The sequence below is a fragment of the Mesoplodon bidens genome (assembly GCF_964165515.1).
Source record: "Mesoplodon bidens genome assembly, contig: HAP1_SCAFFOLD_158, whole genome shotgun sequence".
NCBI lineage: Eukaryota > Metazoa > Chordata > Mammalia > Artiodactyla > Ziphiidae > Mesoplodon > Mesoplodon bidens.
Genome location: NW_027671699.1, coordinates 311123 through 324128, shown reverse-complemented (window position 1 = coordinate 324128; position 13006 = coordinate 311123).

The window sequence follows — 13006 nt, the reverse complement described above, 5'->3', positions numbered from 1 at the left end:
ATGGAACATTATGATGGCAAGACCGTGGAACATTGTGATGAGAAGACCATGGAAAATTGTGATGACGAGTGTCATGGAGCACTGTAATGACAAAGGCCATGGAGCATTGTGATGACAGGTATCATGGAGCATTGTGATGACCGGGGTCATGTAGCATTGTGATGACAAGGGTCATAGAGGTTTCTGATGACAATGGTAATTTAGGATTGTTATGAAAAGCACATGGAGCATTGTGATGACAAGGTCATGTAGCATTTTCTGACAAAGGGTTGGAGCATTGTGATGACAAGGGTCATGGAGCACTGTGATGAAAAGTGTCATGGAGCATTGTGATTACATTGGTCATGGAGCATAGGGATGGCAATTGCATGGATCATTGTGATGACATGTGTCATGGAATATTTTTATGACAAGAGTCCCGGATCATTGTGTAGTCATGGGTCATGGAGCATTGTGATGACAAGGGTCATGGAGCATTGTGATGAGAAGATCATGAAGCATTGGGCTGAAAATATTCATGGAGTTTTGTGATGACAGGGGTCATGTAGCATTGTGATGACAAGGGAATGGAGCATTGTGATTACAGGGTTCTTGGAGCATTCTGATGAAAAGGGCATGGATCATTGTGATGAACAATGCATGGATCCTTGTCATGACAGTGTTCAAGAGCATACTGATGACAAGTGTCAGGAAGCATTGTGATGACAATTGTATTGAGCATTGTGATGACAAAAGTCATGCAGCATTGTGAGAAGAAGACCATGGATAATTGTGATGACGAGCATCATGGGGATTTGTGATGACAAATGTTATCGAACTTTGTGATCAGAAGGTTTGGAACATTGTGATGACAGAGGTCATGGAGCATATTGATTTCATTGTGATGACAATAGCATGAAGCATTATAATGATGGGCATGGTGCATTGTGATGACAGTGTTCATGGAGCATTGCGATGAAAAGTGGCATGGAGCATGGTGATTACAAAGGCATTGGAGCATTGTGATGACAAGGGAATGGAACAATGTGATGAGAAGGCCATGGACAATTCTGATGACATGCGTCATGGAACTTTGTGATGACAAGGGCATGGAGCATTGTGATTACAGACAAATGTTCTATGCCCCTGTCATCACAATGCTCCATACACTTGTCATCACAATGATCCACGACCCCTGTCATCACAATGCTCAGTGACTCCAGTCATCACAATGCTTCATGACCTCTGTCATCACAAGGGTCCACGCCCTCATCATCACAAGGTTCTGTGACCTTTGTCACCACAATGCTCCATTAGCTTTTCATCACAATGTTCTGTGACCATTGTCATAACAATGCTCCATCCTTTTGTCAGCACTATGCTCCATGACCCTTGTCATCACAATGCTCCATGTGCTTGCCAGCACAATGATCCATGATACATGTCATCGCAATGTACCATGCACGTGTCATCACAATGCTCCACAACCTTGTCATCACAATGCTCCATGCACTTCTCATCAAAATGCTCTCTCACCACTGATATCACAATGTTCCATCACTAGTCATCACAATACTCCCTCTCCCCTATCATCACAATGCTCCATGAACCCTGACTTCACAATGTTCCATAACCCCTGTCATCAAAATGATCCATGACCGTTTTCATCAAATTGCTTAATGACCCTGTCATCACAATGCACCCAGCCTTTCTCATCACAATGCATCACACACTTCTCATCAAAATGCTCCATGACTTTTGTCATCACAATGTTCAATGCCCCTTGGTATCACAATGCTCCATGCCATTGTTATGAAAATGCACCTTGAACACTCTCATCACATTTCTCCATGCCTTTCTCTTCACAATGTTCCATGCTCTCGTCATTAGAATTCTCCATGACCCATGTATCACATTGTTCCGTGACCTTGTCATCACAATGCTCCAAGGCCCCTGTCATAAAAATGCTCCATGACACCAGCCATCACTATGTTCCACGGCCTTGTCATCACAAGGCTACATGATCCTTGCAATCACAGTGTTCCATGACAATTCTAATAACAATGGTCCATGCCTTTGTCATCACGAAACTCCATAACATATATCATCAGAATGCTCCATGGCCTTCTCATCACAATGACCCATGCCCTTGTCATTACAATATTCCTAGACTCCTGTAGTCAAAATGTTTCATGCCGCTTTTCATCTCAATGCTCCATCAACCCTGTCATCACAATGCACCATGCCCATCATCATAATGCTTCATGTTATTGTCATCACAATGAAATCAAAATGCTCCATGACCTCTGTAAACACAATGAACCAAACCCATGTGAAAACAATATTCCATAACACTTGTCATCACAATGCCCAATGACCCTCGTCAACACAATTTTCTATGGTCTTCTCATCACAATGCTCCATTAACTTTGTCATCTCAATGCTCCCTGATGCTTCTCTTGAGTATGCTCCTTGAACCCTGTCATGACAAGGCTCCATGCCTTTTTCATCACAATGATCCATGCCCTTTTCATCACAATGCTCCAAGACCCCTGTAATCCCAATGATCCATGACCTTGTCATCACAAAGCTCCATGACATATGTCATCAGAATGCTCCATTGACTTCTCATCACAATGCTCCATGCCATTGTCATCACAATGCTCCAAGAACCCTGTAATAACAATGCTCCATGTCCCTTTTCATCAGAATAATCCATGAGAATTTTCATCACCAGGCTCCATGGTCTTCTCATCACAATGCTCCATGACCTTCTCATCACAATGCTCCATGACCAATGTCATCACGATGCTCCATGACCACTGTCATCACAACGCTTGATGACCCCTGACAGCACAATGATCCGGGACTCTTGTCATTAAATGCGATATGACACTTCTCATCACAATGATCCATGCCCTTGTCATCCCAATGCTCCATGACACCTGTAATAACAATGCTCCGTGACAGTTGTCATCACAGTGCTCCATGAATCATCTCATCAAAATGCTCCATGCCTTTATCATCAAAATGCTACATGACATTGTCATCACAATGATCCATGCACTCGTCATCAAAATCCTCCATGAACCTCGGGATCACATTGCTTCATTGCCATTTCATCAAAATGTTCCATCCTCCTTGAAATCAAAATGATCCGTGACCTCTGTCATCACAATACTCCAAACCCTTGTGTTCACAATTTTCCATAACATTTGTCATCACAACGCTCCATGATGCATGTCATCAACATAATCCATGCCCTTGTCATCACAATGATCCAATACTTTTGTCATCAAAATGCTCAATACGCTTGTCATCACAATGCTCCCTGACACTTGTCATCAAAATGCCCCTTGAAACGTGTCATGAAAAGGCTCTATGTCATGTTCATCACAATGCTCCATGCCCTTTTCATCACAGTGCTCCATGCCGTTGTCATCACAATGCTACACAAGCTTCTCATCAGAATGCTCCCTGACGCTTGCCATCAAAATGCTCCATGACCCCTCTCATCACAATGCTCCATGATACCTGTCAACACCATGCTTCATTTCCCTTGTCATTACAGTGCTCATTGACTCTCATCCTCACAAGTATGCATGACCTTCTCATCACAATGTTCCACGGTCTTGCCATCACAATGCTCAATGCCCTGGTCATCACAATGCTCCATGTCCCTTGTCATCACAATTATCCACGTCTTTTTCATCACAATACTCCATGACACTTCTCATCACAATGTTACATTCTGTTGTCATCACAATTCTCACATGGCACTGGGACCTTGGTCACCACAATGCTCCATGGAATTTTCATCACAATGCTCTGTGACCCTTGACATCACAATGCACCATGCCTTTGTCAGATCAATGTTCCATGACTTTGTCATTAAAATGCTACATGACATTTTCATCACAATGCTCCACTCGCTTGTCATCACAATACTCCATGAAATTGGGATCAAATTGCTTCATGCCCTTATCATCAAAATGCTCCATGCTCCTTGTAATCAAAATGATCCATGGCCTCTGTCATCACAGTGCTCCAAACATTTGTGATCACAATGTTCCATAACACTTGTCATCACAATGCTCCATGATGCCTCTCATCACAATACTCCATGCCCTTGTCATCACAATGCTCCATGACCTTTGTCATCACAATGATCCCTGACACCTGTCAGCAGAACGATCCTTGAACCCTTCATTAAATGGCTCCATTCATTTTACATCACAATGCTCCTTTCCCTTTTCATCAAAATGCTCCATGCCATTGTCATCAAAATGCACCTCAATCTTGTCATCAGAATTCTCCAATACCATTGTCATTACAATGTTCCATGAACCCTATCATCACAATGCTCTTTGACACCTGTCATCACAATGCTACATGTCCCCTGTCATTACAGTGCTCCATAAGGCTCGTCATCACAATTATCCTTGGTCTTCTCATCACAATGCTCCACGGTCTTGCCATCACAATGCTCCATGTCTTGGTCATCTCAATGCTGCATGACACTTCTCATCACAATGTTACATTCCCTTGTCATCACAATTCTCCTTGCACTTTTCATCCCAATGCCCCTTGACCCCTGTCATAGCAAGCTCCATGCGCTTGACATCAAAATGCTTCATGACATTGTCATCAGAATTTTCCATCGCCCTTGTCATCACAATGCTCCATGACCTTTGTCATCACATTCCTCCATGACACTTGGCATCACAATGCTGCATGCCATTGTCATCACAATGGACTATGACATATGTCATCACAATGCTCCTAGAAACCTGTCTTCACAATACTCCATGGCCTTGTCATCACAATGCTCCATGTCCTTGTGATCAGAATGCGCCATACCCAATGTCATCACAATAGTTTAAGAAACTGGTCAGAATAATGCTCCATGAGCCTGTAATCACAAGGCTCCATGCACTTGTCATCACAATGCTCCATGACCCCTGTCACCACAATGCTCCATGACTCCAGTCATCACAATGCTTCATGACCTTTGTCATTACAATGGTCCATGCCTTCGTTATCACAAGGTTCTGTGACCATTTTGACAATTCTCTATGAACTTTTCATCACAATGCTCTCTGACCCATGTCACCACCATGCTCCATACCTTTGTCAACACAAAGCTCCATGACTCTTGTCATCACAATGATCCATATGCTTGTCAGCACAATGCTCCATGACTCATGTCATCAAAATGCGCCATGCACTTATCATCACAATGCTCCACAACCTTGTCATCACAATGCCTTGAAAACAATGTCCTCACAATGCTCCATGTACTTCTCATCTAAATGCTCTCTCACCACTGATATCACAATGTTCCATCACTAATCATCACAATATTCCATCACCACTGTCATCACAATGTTCCATTTACCCTGTCATGACAATCCTACATGCCCTTATCATCGCAATGTTCCATGACCCCTGACATCACAATATTCCATAACCCCTGTCATCAAAATGTTCCATGACATTTTTCATCAAATTGCTCTATGAAACTGTCATCACAATGTTCCCTGACCTAATCATCACAAGGCACCACCTTCTTGTCAACAATATGCTCCATGACCTTTGTCCTCCAAAAGTTCCATGACCCTTGGCATCACAATGATCCATGCCATTGTAATCAAAATGCTTCATGAACCCATGATCACATTGCTCCAATCCCTTGTCATCACAAAGCTCCATGACGCTTGTCATCACATATGCTCGATGCCCTTCTAATCACAATGCTCCCTGCCGTTGTCATTACAATCCTCCATGACCCATGTATCACAGTGTTCAGTGCCTTTTTCATCAAAATGCTACATGTCCACTCTCATCACAATAATCCATTAAACTTTTCAGACCAATGCTCCATGCCCTTGTCATCACAATGCTCCATTACACCTGTCATAACAATGCTCCTTGAACCCTGCCATCACAATGTGACATGGCATTTTCATCACAAGCTTCCATGACCCTTGCCATCACAATGCTCCAAGACCCCTGTAATCACAATGCTCAATGCCCTTCTCATTAAAAATCTCCATGACTCATGTCATCTGAAAGCTCCATGGATCCCTCATCACAATGCTCCATGCCCTTGTCATCACAAAGCTCCATAACGCATGCCATCACAATACTCCATGAACATTTTCAGCCAAATCCTCCATGACATTCTCATCACAATGCTCCATGACACCTGTCATCACACTGCCCCATGACCACTGTCATCACAATAATCCATGACCCTTGACAACACAATGATTCGGGACTCTTTTCATCAAAATGCTCTATGATAATTCTCATCAAAATGATCCATGCCCTTGTCATCCAAATGGTCCATGACCCCTGTAATCACAATGCTCCGTGACAGTTGTCATCTCAGTGCTCCATGACTCTTTTCATCACAATGCTTCAAGCCTTTGTCATCAAAAGACTACATGACCTTGTCATCACAATGCTCTATGTGCTTGTAATCACAATCCTCCATGACCTTGGGATCACACTGTTTCATGCCCTTGTGATCACAATGCTCCATGCTAATTGAAATCAAAATGATCCATGACCTCTGTCATCACAATGCTCCAAACTCTTGTGATCGCAATGTTGAATAACACTTGTCATCACAATGCTTCATGATGCCTGTCAACACAATACTCCATGCCCTTTTCATCACAATGCTCTATGACATTTGTCATCACAATGATCCATGACATTTGTCGTCAGAATGCTCCTTGAAACCTGTCATGAAAAGGCTCCATGCATTTTTCATCACAATGTTCCATGCCATTGTCATCACAATACTCCACAAACTTGTCTTCAGAATGCTCCATGACACTTGTCATCACAATGTTCAATGACCCCTGTCATCACAATGCTTCATGTCCCTTGTCATTATAGTGCTCCATGATGGTCGTCATCACAATTATCCATAGTCTTCTCATCTCAATGCTCCAATGTCTTGCCATCACAATGCTCCATGTCCCTTGTCATCACAATTATCCACGTCCTTGTCATCACAATTCTCCATATTTCATGACACTTTTCATCAAATTGCTCCATGACGCTGTCATCACAATGCTCCCTCCCCTTCTCATCACAGTGAACCACGCCCTTGTCATCAAAATGCTCCATGACCTTTGTCATCACAAATGTCCATCACCCTTGGCATCACAATGCTCCATTACATTGTCATCACAATGCTCCATGAACTCTCTAAGCACATTGCTCCAGGCCCTAGTCATCACAATGCTCCATGACAATTGTCATCACTATGGTCAATGCCCTTCTCATCACAATGCATCATGCCCTTGTCATTACAATCCTCCGTGACCCATGTATAACAGTGTTCCGTGCTCCTGTCATCACAAGGCTCCATGCCCACTCTCATCACAATAATCCATGCAACTTTTCAGACCAATGCTCCATGTCCTTGTCACCACAATGCTACATTACAGCTGTCATAACAATGCTCTATGAACCCTGCCATCACAATGTTCCACAGCGTAGTTATCACAAGGCTCCGTGACCCATGTCACCACAATGCTCCAAAACACTGTTATCACAATGCTTCGTGCCCCAGACAACACAATGATCCTGGACTCTTGTCATTAAAATGCTCCATGACAATTGTCATCCCAATGCTCCATGACCCCTGTAATCACAATGCTCCATGAGGCTTGTCATCATAATGCTCCATGATAATTGTCATGACAATGCTCCATGCCCTTGTCATCACAATGCTCCATAACCCCTGTCATCACAATTTTCCGTGACTCCAGTCATCACAATGTTTCATGACTTTTGTCTTCAAAATGGTCCATGCCCTCATCATCACAAGGCTCTGTGACGTTTGTCATCACATGGTTCCATGAAATTTTCATCACAATGCTCCATGACCCTTGTCATCACAATGCTCCAATCCTTTGTCAGCAAAATGCTCCATGACCCTAGTCATCACAATGCTCCATGCAATAGTCAGCACAATGCACCATTACCCATGTCATCACAATGCTCCATAAACCTTGTCATCACAATGCTCCATGCACTTCTCATCAAAATGCTCTCTCACCACTGATATAACAATGTTCCATCACTAGTCATCACAATACTCCCTCACCCCTGTCATCACAATATTCCATGACTCCTCTCATCACAATGCTACATGCCCATATCATCACAATGCTCCATGACCCCTGACATGACAATATTCCATAAAACCTGTCATCAAAATGTTCCATGACAATTTTCATCAAATTGCTCCATGACATTTTCATCACAATGCACCCTGCACTTCTCATCACAATGCACCAAGCCCTGGTCATCAAAATGCTCCATGACCTTTGTCATCATAAAGCTCCATGACCCTTGGCATCACAATGCTCCATGACATTGTCATCACAATGCTCCATGAACACACTCATAAAATTGCTCCATGTCTTGTCATCACAAAGCGCCATGACGCTTGTCATCACAATGCTGGATGGCCTTATCATCACAATGCTCCATGCCCTTTTCATTACAAACCTCCATGACACATGTATCACAGAGTCCCGTGCCTTGTCATCACAATAATCCATGACCCTTGTCATCACCATGCTCCAAGACCCCTGTAATCACAATGCTACATGCCCTTGTCATCATAAAGCTCCATGACGCATGTTATCAGAATGCTCCTGAAATTCTCTTCACAATGCTCCATTCCCTTGTCATCACAATGCTCCATGACCCCTGTCATCACAATACTCCATGAATATTTTCTGCCCAATGCTCCATGACTTTCTCATCACAATTCTCCATGACCACTCTCATCACAAAGCTCCATGACTCCTGACAACACAATGATCCGGGACTCTTGTCACTAAAATGCTCCATGACCCTTGTCATCAAAATGATCCATGCCGTTGTCATCCCAATGCTCCATGACCCCTGTATTCACAATGCTCCATAACACTTGTCATCACAGTCCTCTATGACACTTGCCATCACAATGCTCCATGCTTTTGTCAACAAAATGCTACATGACATTGTCATCACAATGCTCCATACAGTTGTCATCACAATCCTGCATGAACCTTGGGATCACATTGCTTCATACGCTTGTCATCACAATGCTCCTTGCTCCTTGAAATCAAAATGATCCATGACTTCTGTCATCACGATGCTCCAAATTCGTGTGATCACAATGTTCTATAACACTTTTCATCACAACGCTTCATGATTCCTGTCATCACAGTACTCCATTCCCTAGTCAGCACAATGCTCCTTGACACTTGTCATCACAATGCTCCATGACCAACGTCATCACAATTCTCCATGACAACTGTCATCACAATAATCCATGAAACTTGTCATGAAAAGGCTCCATGCATTTTTCACATCAATGCTCCATGCCATTTTCATCACAATACTCCACAAGTTTGTCATCAGAATGTTCCATGACCGTTGTCATCACCATGCTCCCTGACCCCTGTCATCACAATGCTCCATGCCACCTGTCATCACAATAATACATGAAACTTGTCAGACCAATGACCCGTGTCCCTGTCATCACAATGCTCCATGCCCTTGTCATCACAATGCTGCATAGACCTCTCAATACAATACTCCGTGATTCCAGTCATCACAATGCTTCATGATCTTTATCATCACAATTGTCCATGCCCTCTTCATCACAAGGCTCTGTGAGCTTTGCCACCACAATGCTCCATGAACTTTTAATCACAATGATCTGTGACCCTTGTCATCACAATGCTCCATGACCCTTTTCATCACAATGTTTTTTGCGCTTTTCAGCACAATGCTCATTGACCCATGTCATCAAATGTGCCATGCACTTGTCATCATAATGCTCCACAAACTTGTCATCACAGTGCTCCATAAACCTTGTCATTACAATGCTCCATGCACTTCTCATCAAAATGCTCTCTCACCACTGATATCAGAGTTTTCCTTCACAAGTCATCACAATACTGTCTCACCCCTGTCATCAAATGTTCCATGACACCTGTCATCGCAATGCTACATGACTTTATCATCAAAATGATCCATGACCCCTGACATCACAATGATCCATAACCCCTGTCATCAAAATGTACCAGGAGCATTTTTTATCAAATTGCTCCATGAACTTGTCATCACAATGCTCCCTGGCATTCTCATCACAATGCACCATGCCCTTGTCCTCAAAATGCTCCAACATTTGTCATCCAAAGCTCCATGACACTTGGAATCACAATGCTCAATGCCATTGTCATCACATTGCTCCATGCCCTTGTCATCACAAAGCTCCATGACGTTTGTCATCACAATGCTTGATGCTCTTCTCATCACAATAATCAATACCCTTGTCATTACAGTCCTCCATGACCCATGTATCACAGTGATTCATGTGCTTGTCATCACAATGCTCCAAGCCCACTCTCATCACAATAATCCATGAAAAGTTTCAGACCAATGCCTCATGCACAGGGCATCACAATGCTCCATTACCACTGTCATAAAAATGCTCCATGACCCCTGCCATCACAATGTTCCACTTCCTTGTCATCACAAGGCTCCATGACCTATGTCATCAAAATGCTCCAAGACCAGCGTCATCACAATGCTCCATGTGCTTGTCATCACAAAGCTCCATGATGCATGTCATCAGAATGCTCCATGAACTTCTCATCACAATGCTCCATGCCCATGTCATAACAATGCTCCAAGACCTTGTCATCAAAATGCTCCAATACCTTTGTCATCACAATCCTCCATGACACTTGGCATCAAAATGTTCCATGCAAATGTCATCACAAAGGACCATGACTTATTTCATCACAATGCTCCCCGACACCTGTCTTCACAATAATCCATGACCTTGTCATCACAATACTCAAAACCCTTGTGATCACAAAGTTCCATAACACTTGTCATTACAACGCCTCATCACGCTCATCACGACAATAATCCATGGTCTTCTCATCCCAATTCTTCATGACCTCTGTCATCACAATGCTCAATAGAGTTGTCATCACAATGCTCCCTGATACTTGTCCTCATTATGCTCCTTGAACCTTGTCATGACAAGGTTAAATGCCTTTTTCATGACAATGATATACGTCCTTTTAATCTCAAGTCTCCCAAACCCCTGTAATTACAATGCTCCATGCCCTTGTCATTACAAATCTCCATGACACATGTCATCAGAATGATCCATGGCATTCTCAACACTATGCTCCATGCCATTGTCATCAAAATGTGCCATGCCCCTTGTCATTACAGTGCTCCATGACGCTCGTCATCACAATTATCCATGGTCTTCTCATCACAATGCTCCACGGTCTTGCCATTACAATTCTCAATGCCCTGGTCATCACAATGCTCGATGTCCCTTGTCATCAGAATTCTCGATGTCCTTGTCATCACAATGCTCCATGACACTTCTCATCACAATGTTACATGCATTTGTCACAACAATTTTCCATGCACTTGTCATCACAATGCTCCATGAAACCTGTCATAGCAAGCACCATGTGGTTTGTCATCACAATGATTCACGACGTTGTCATTAAATTTTTAAATGGCCCTTTTCATAAAAATGATCCATGCTCTTGTAAACACAATACTCCATGACACTTGTCATCACAGTGTTCCAAGACCTTGTCAACCCAATTCTTCTTGACCCCTGTCATAGCAAGCCCCATGCGCTTTGTCATCACAATGATACACGACGTTGTCATTAAAATTTTCTGCGGCCCTTGTCATCAAAATGCTCCATGCCGTGTAATCACATTCCTCCATGATCCTTGACATCACAATGCTCCAAGACCTTGTCATCACAATGCTCCATTACCTTTGTCATCACAATCTTCCATGACACTTGGCATCACAATGCTCCAAGTCATTGTCATCACAATGGACCATGACATATGTCATCACAATGCTCCCTAACACCTCTATTCACAATAGTCCATGACCTTGTCATCAAAATGCTCCACGCCTTTGCCATCACAATGTGCCATGCCCACTGTAATCACAATAATCCATAAAACTTGTCAGACCAATGCTCCCTGACACTGTCATCACAATGCTTCAAGTGCTTGTCATCACAAAACTCCATTACATTTGTCATCACAATCCTCCATGACACTTGGCATCACAATGCTGCAAGCCCTTGTCATCGCAATGCTCCATTACATTTGCCATCACAATCCTCTATGACACTTGGCCTCACAATTCTCCATGCCATTGTCATCACAATGGACTATGACATATGTCATCACAATGCTCCCTGATAACTGTCTACACAAATCTCCATACCCTTGTCATCACAATGCTCCATGCCATTGTCTTCACAATACTCCACAAGCTTATCATCAGAATGCTCCATGATCCTTGGCATCACAATGCTCCATGACCCCTGTCATCACAAGGCTCCATGACACCTGTCCTCATAATGCTCCATGCCTCTTGTCATTACAGCGCTCCATAATGCTCAACATCAAAATTATCCATGGTCTTCTCATCACAATGCTCCAAGGTCTTGCAATCAAAGTGCGCCATGCCCTGGTACTCACAATGCTACATATCCCTTGTCATCACAATTTTCCACGTCCTTGATATCACAATGCTCCATGACACTTCTCATCAAAAAGTTACAGGCTCTTGTTATCATAATTTTCCATGTCCTTGTCAAAGCAATGCTCCATGACCCCTGTCATAACAAGCTCAATGTGCTTTGTCATCACAATGCTTCACGACGTTGTCATTAAAATTTTCAATGGCCTTTGTCATCACAATGCTCCATGCCCTTGTAATCACATCCCTCTGTGAACCTTGTAATCATAATGCTCCAAGCCCTTGTAATCACAATGCTCCATTACCTTTGTCATCACAATCCTCCATGACACTTGGCATCACTATGCTCCATGCTATTGTCATCACAATGGACCATGACATATTTCATCACAATGCTCCCTGACACCTGTGTTCAAAATAGTCCATGACCTTGTCATCACAATGCTCCAAGCCTTTG